The 7,217-nt window shown below is 35.7% G+C and overlaps 1 pseudogene; it reads right to left on the bottom strand.

Moving 5' to 3' along the window:
- Positions 1-6,111: 6,111 nt before the first annotated feature.
- On the bottom strand, positions 6,112-6,592 carry LOC109703427 (ADP-ribosylation factor-like protein 5A pseudogene; annotated as a pseudogene).
- Between the last annotated feature and the right edge of the window lie 625 nt (positions 6,593-7,217).

Here is a 7,217-nt window from a genome sequence, read left to right as displayed (position 1 = left end):
GTCTTCTGTTTGTTCTATTCTGCTGAATTGGCCTTCCGTTTTGTCTTGCAGTTCTGTTTCATTCTTTTTTCTGATGTTTTCCACATCCTTGGTGGTTTCCTCTTTAATGTTGTCTATTTTTGTCCTGAGTTCATTCATCTCTTTTTTAATCATGTTCTCTGTTTCACCTTGGTGTTTATACAGTGCTTCTATGGTTTCCTTTATTTCTTCTTTTGCTTTCTCAGGTTCTATATTTTTGGCGTCTTGGAATTTCTTGAATGTCTCCTGTACATTTTGGTTGACCATATCCAGTATCATCTCTATAAAATTCTCATTGAATACCTGTAGTATGTCTTATTGTAAGTTATTCTTGTGGGCTTCATTGGATTCTTTGTCATAGTTTATCTTCATTTTGTTGGAGTCTGGATCTGAGTATCTGTTTTCTTCATTTCCCTCTGGTTCTTGTACTAATTTTTTGCTGTGGGGAAACTGGTTTCCCTTTTTTTCTGTCTTCCTGTCATTGTCCTTGGTGTTGTTACTGTCCCTGTACTGGGTGCAATTAAGTATTTCTATCTTGTAATAATAACAATGGTAATATTTAGAATGGAAGGTTGAGAGGAGATGGAAAGCAAGAAGTTAAAGAAAAGGGAAAAACAAAGAGACAGGTAGGAAAAAACAAAACAAGGAATCAAACAGTTTCAAAAGTATAAACAGGGAGTGTTAGTGTACTAATTGACAGTAAGCTGAACAGGCCTTAGAGAGACAGAAAGAGGATTGAAAATTAAAAATGAAAAGAATAAAGATAAGAATAAAAATAAAAGATAAGTAAATGAAAGTAATATATATATATGTATATAAAATAAAAGAAAATGAAAAATAGAAAATAAAAAACCTCCAAGTTCAAATGGAATGAAGTTTCAGTCTTAATAATTTTGGTGTCCGTCTCAGTCTCCAATTCTGGAGATGGTGATTCAGATGTTGTTCTGTACTTGTCTCATCAAAGGGGATGCATAAAGTAGAACAAAACTGCACAAAAAAAAATAATAATTAATTAAAAATAAAAACACCCACAAGTGTCTCAAGATCAAATGCAATATAGTTTCAGTAAGTTTTTCAGCATGCAGGTGTAGTTTGGTTGTTTTCTCATGAAAGGTAGGGAGAGAGAAAAAAAAAAAAGAGTCTGGAGACAGTTCAGTGAATGGTATCTGTGGTTGTGGCTTGCCTGCCCACTACTGTCAGCCTGCTTTTGCTGGAGGTGTTATTTATGCAGATCTCAGAGGTGAGCTTAGCACTCACCTGGCCCCGCAGGCTTTGTTTACTCAGAGTTCTCCTGTGCAGAAGCCTCTGCTACAAGCTTTCCCCTTTCCATGCACACTGGCGGAGGTGACACTTCATCTGCTTTCTCAGGCTTGCATGGTTGTTTACAGTTCATGTGGGAGGTGGGTTTTCCCCCCTCTCCTGTGCAGTTTTCCTCCCACTGCCACTTTTACAAGCTTTCCCGCTCGTGATTACTGGGCAGTGCTGCTGCTCCTGCCAGCCGCCATGTTTGTTTAGAGCTCATGTGGGAAGTGGGTCTTCCCTCCTCTTCTGTGGAGTTTTCCTCCCTCTGCCACTCTCACAAGTTTTCCCACTCTTGGTTGCTGGGTGTGTGCCCCTGCTCCCACCAGAGCTTTTCCAGCCTGTCCAGCTTGTTTATTTACAGTCCCTGGAAGGATTTCCCTTCCCCCACTCTTCGGTGCTCACTGCACCTCACCCTCTTTCCCACATGTCTTTATTGTTCTTTTTGTTTATTACTCAGTTTCTCTTTTTTCCCCAGGTGGAGGTCAGTCTGTTCAGAGGGCTATGCTGCTCTGGCCCTGGGATGTCTGTGGGAGTACCGCGGTATCACTAAGCTCACCTTGTCCGCATCTTCCCAAGCCATCTGGGCGCGGGTGACTGGCAGCCTGGGGTCCCTCCTGATTTCTCTGTTAAACGTGAAGTGGAGATGCTCTGCACTGGCTGGAGGTGTGGAGGGGTCAAAGTTTTGCCTCTTTTCTGTGGTTTTGCCTGCAAGGTGTGTCTCCAGCATCTCTCCAAGATTTCACTATAGGAGGCATGTGTTCTGTTTCCTCCCTCTAGCTGCCATCTTGGAATCACACACACCCTTGTTTATTGTAGCACTATTCACAATAGCTAAGCTATGGCCAAGATTCCCTACTATTGACAAATGGATTAAGAAAATATGATATTTACACAATGGAATTACACTCAGTCACAAAGAAGAATGAAATTTTGTCATTCATAGGTAAATGGATAGAACTGAAGATCATCTTAAGTGAAGTTAGCCAGAGTCAGAATGCCAAAAGCATTCTATATTATGTGGAATATAGACCTAATACAAATGCAGCAATATTATGAAAATACAGGCACACTAAGGGGAGGTCAAACCAAGGAAGAGTAGGGAAATTAAGAACTTGGATATAGTTGATATACTCTCTGTACAAGAATTAATATAGAAATCTTAAATGGACTGAAACTACCACAAAAAAGGGACTAAGGTAGATTGAGGAAAATTACAGGAGATAAACCAATTGGGGTTTTTATACATATATACATGGAAATATCACAAGGAAACTCCCCCATGTATCTACCTTTTATCTCAAACAAGCTGAAATGCTAGGTTTTTCATTTTATCTTGCCTCCTTTTTCTTCTACAAAATCAGAGAACAGGAAATTGGAACAAGTCCCACCCAGGAGGAAAGGCTGGCATCAGTTGGAGGGGGGAAGTGATGTTGAAAGGGATTAGGAAGGTGAATATGGTGCAAAAATGTGTACACATGTATGTAAATGCAAAAATGATCAGTGTTGAAACTGTTCCAGGAATCAGGGGAGAGGGGATAAAGGAGAACTATAGAGAGGGTGAACTTATATATGATATATTTGATACATTGTAAGAACATGTATATATGCCACAATGTACCCCCACCCAGCAAAACAATAAAGAAGAAAAGCAAAGAACTGTGGAGAGTCTCATTGCATATTCTACCTTCCTTTCAGGCTAAGGTATTAACTTGATGGACTCATGAATGTTGGAGACAAAAGACTTTAACACAGCAAAAGCAGTAGCCAGATTGTCAACATGTTTGAATCAGCATCCCAAATCTCTATTCCCACAGTGATGTCGATGGGCCCTGTTGAATGCCTGGTCAAAATAGTGGGCTGAATTACAGGAAAAGACGATTAGCTTGCTACTGTAAGTCACTGTATTATTCAAGGTTTTTTTTCACATGCACACACAAAATTCTTTACAGACAGTTCTCAAAAAAGTACAAATGACCAATGAGTGCATGAAAGAGTGATCTGCATCCTTAGCAATCAGAGAAATGCAAATACTACGTTGGGATTCTATTTCACTCCTGTAAGAACAACTATCAACTAGAAAACAAATAGCACCAAATACTGGTGATGATGCTGAAGAAAAAGGAACCCTTATACACTGTTGGTGGGAAAGTAAATTAGTGAAACCACTATGGCACTCCACAGTATGGAGGTTCTTCAAAAAACTGTAAATAGAACTATCAAATGATCTTGCTATATAACCAAAGGAATCAAAGTAATTATACAATAGAGATAACTGTATACTCACATTTATTGAAGAAGGATTCTCAATTATCATGTTACAAAATCAGCCCATGTGCCCATCAACACAGGATTTGATAAAGAAGATGTGATATATATATATATACATATATAATGGAGTATTACTCTCCTTTAAAGAGGAATGAAATTGTGTCACTTGCAGGAAAATGGTTGGCACTGGAGATCATGATGTGAAAGAAATAAGCCAGACTCAGAAAGAAAAATTTCTCATGTTTTATCTCATGCTAAAAGAATTTTTAAAATATTTAAAAAGCATGGAAGTAGAAGGAAGACTATTTGAAAGGGAAAAGAATGAGTGGGAAGTGGGAGAAGGACGCAGAAAGTAAATGGGAGTTGAATATGATCAAAATACATCACATACATGTATGAAAATGTCATAGTGAAACTCATTATTTTGTACAATTGATAAACACTAACTAAAAGTTAAAGAAAAGTAAATTTTACTCAAAAAATTCAGAGGTTTAACAAATAGCTCTTCATTAACATAGTTCTAACACATGGATTCTTAAAACAGAACACAAAATGATAGTTGATATTTCAGCACATTGGAGCAAATACAGTTTTTTAATGAAAAATAACAGTAAAGTTGTGTTGTATGTGACAAAAATCAAGTCACAATGTAGTAAACATGAGCAGGATAAATTCAAGAATAAATGAAAAGAGTTACAGAATACTAAATCTTTGTGTTTGTAAGGATGGTATATTGACTAAATTTAAGATTTTAAATTTTGAAAACTTTTGGTAGGAGTAAGAGGATTTTTAATCTGCAACAAGTAATTCCTTAGAGTAAACTTAAAACACAAGAATATATGAACAAAGCTTAGTATTTCAGGATTTACTTTTGTAAAAGCACGTGGACATATATTAAATATTAGCCTTGCATTTTGAACATTACAATATAAAGCACAAACATTCAAACTCAAGCACCAATTTCCAATGCTTGCTTTGGATTTAGATATTGAGTATATACTTTACAGAAAAGTATTTTCAGTTTTATCGGTACAAAATTTTCAATACTATTTTTCCTCATCAGCATTTTAATGATATTTAAAAATCTGCTATTAAAACTAGTTAATGTTTTATTAAATATTTTAAAACACAGCAGTTTTGATTAGCCTTCAAATTTTCAAAGCATAAAAGATAAACAAATGGAGCATTAATAATATGTTTTAACAAATGTAGGATTATTTTGTTTTTAGTCCTGAGAGAAATATCTTTACCTTTCAGATATCAAAAAAAAAAAAAAACAAAAAAAACATACCCTGAGCAAACATAAAAGGTGTATAGGTTTAAGTTACTTTTTAGTAAAAATATGTACCATCAACTTTTAAAACAAATCCTTAAGAGCATTTAAGAAACATTTCCTTTTTATAATTTACAGGTGATATGCTTATATGATAGAAGAAGATAAAAATTATAGAAACAAAACTTCATCTCGAAAACTAAGAAATTTGATAATTATGTTATTACTAATGTTGCTTGGAAAATAGGTCTTACTTTTGCTCTCAAATTCAATTTAACTGCTTGGCATATATAATTTCATACTTTAAAAGACTGTAGCTAGCTTACATAATAGTATTTATGGTGTAACTTCTTTGGATATACGTGTTTCAAACAATTTTTCAATTAAGAAGAACTGAATTGATAGATTTAATCACTATTTATGCTTGACTGACTTATAAATTTATGGCTTATTCAGTAATGTAGATGTCATAAGGGCCAAGAAAGGAATAATCTTATAATTGCTCACCATAGCATTCTTCTCATTGGTAAAACTAAGCCAAGAATGTGATTAATAAACCATGCATTTGGATTACACAAAAATAGATGTACAATGCCATACTTTTTTCCCTTTTTCTTATGAATACTTCAAAGATTTGTGGGTTTGGTTAGTACAATACAGAAAAAGAGAGTAAAAATACAAGAGGGCACTTAACACTATTGCCCCTACCTTTATCATCATAAAAATAATTAATGGCATTATTTTTGCATTTTTAGATTTTATTCAGAACATAAATTAAAACCATTTTTTGTGAACTTCAGGTATATACACAATACATACACAGCCTTATGCAAAACACTTTCACAAGTAACATTACATTTTAAAATATTCAAAATAATATCTGTACTGATTTCTTTTGACCTAATGGAAAAATGAAGAGAAAAAATTCAATTACAGTAGGTTGCATTGATATTAAAATTCCCATAGTTCAAAATGCCTACCTCACTCTTTATACTGATGACAGGCTGTACAATGTCTTGAGAGGATTCATTATGAGAAAAGTGTCAGTCACAGCCTTACTAATGTACTTTGGAAGGAACTAATGAGAAAGGAAATTGAAAGGTGAGACTTCATCTTTGTTTTCAAATAAGTGCTCTTAATTTTCCTTTTTATAGAACAACTTAAATTCAGTTTATTATAAACCACTAATATTTGCAGCCCTCGGGTAGAGCCCATCACTTCATTTATACGAAGACTATGACCAGGAGAGATCACCTAAGCTTAAATTATGACATCATTCATTCAAGTCCTTGGCATAATCTTGCACCAGTAAGACCAGAACATGCTTGTCTGTGCCTTTGGTGATCTTTAACGGAACTTAGCTTCAAAAACTTAGAAATTTCTGCCAGAGTTACACATTTGTTATCATCTTACTTATTGAAAAACAATCAGAAATTCAGCTTTCCTTTGATTCTCATGCACTAACCTTTTTTAGACTTCTCTAGTGACAGAAATACTCTTGCTGTTTATAGTGTGCACAGCAACTGTTACCAACTCCATGTTTGTCTAGTAAGTATTCTGGGAGGACCAAAGAGATGTTTAGACACCAACATACCACATTAGGAAGGGAGTAATAGTTATCACTGTCTCGTCTACATTGCTTTCTATTATAGGAGATGGATGCACACCATCATTCATAGAAAATTGGGGATGGATGGCAGTCTTCCCTGCATTATCCAGCCCAACAATAGCAACTTTAAGTTCTGGCTATCAGACATAGCTCCTGTGTTGTTTATGAGTAACCTCACAGGCTACCATCTTCCTTCAGATCCTCTTAGGTGGCTATAATGGCGGAGACCTAAGATCTTAAAAACTGTACTACATTTTCAAATTTCCAGAGTAACCACTAAATTAACAGATATGTTACATGATGTTTCGGGGCCCAGGGCTAAAATCACTGTCTTCACAGGCCAGGTCCAACGACTTATATACACACACCAAACAAAAGACAGTAATGATGAAGGGCAAGGAAAGGAAGTTTTTACATGACAAAAGTAGCCACAGGAAAAGGAAAGGTAGCATTTCAACTCATCTCCCCAGAATGGACATTTGCTTTAGGTTTAAATAAGAGGAAGAATTGGAGGTATTGGAATTATAGTTCCTGTCACAGGTGTATTCAGGTGGTCATAGATGGGGTAGGTGGTTTGGCAACTCACTGTCTCAGGACTGGTCAAGGGGTCTTGTTATAATAAGAGTCATGAGTACTTGGCAGGTGGTCTTTCTTGGATTTCAAGATGGCTGCAAAGTGACTGCAGGAAAGACAATGGTTCAGAGCAAAGAGTAGAATGCCTTGATTTTGCCCTACTTTCAGCTAATC

This window comes from Castor canadensis, chromosome 8 (genome assembly GCF_047511655.1).
Source record: "Castor canadensis chromosome 8, mCasCan1.hap1v2, whole genome shotgun sequence".
In the NCBI taxonomy this organism is placed as follows: Eukaryota; Metazoa; Chordata; class Mammalia; order Rodentia; family Castoridae; genus Castor; species Castor canadensis.
The sequence above is the reverse complement of the archived record's forward strand: the minus strand, read 5'-3'. Positions and strand labels throughout refer to the sequence as shown.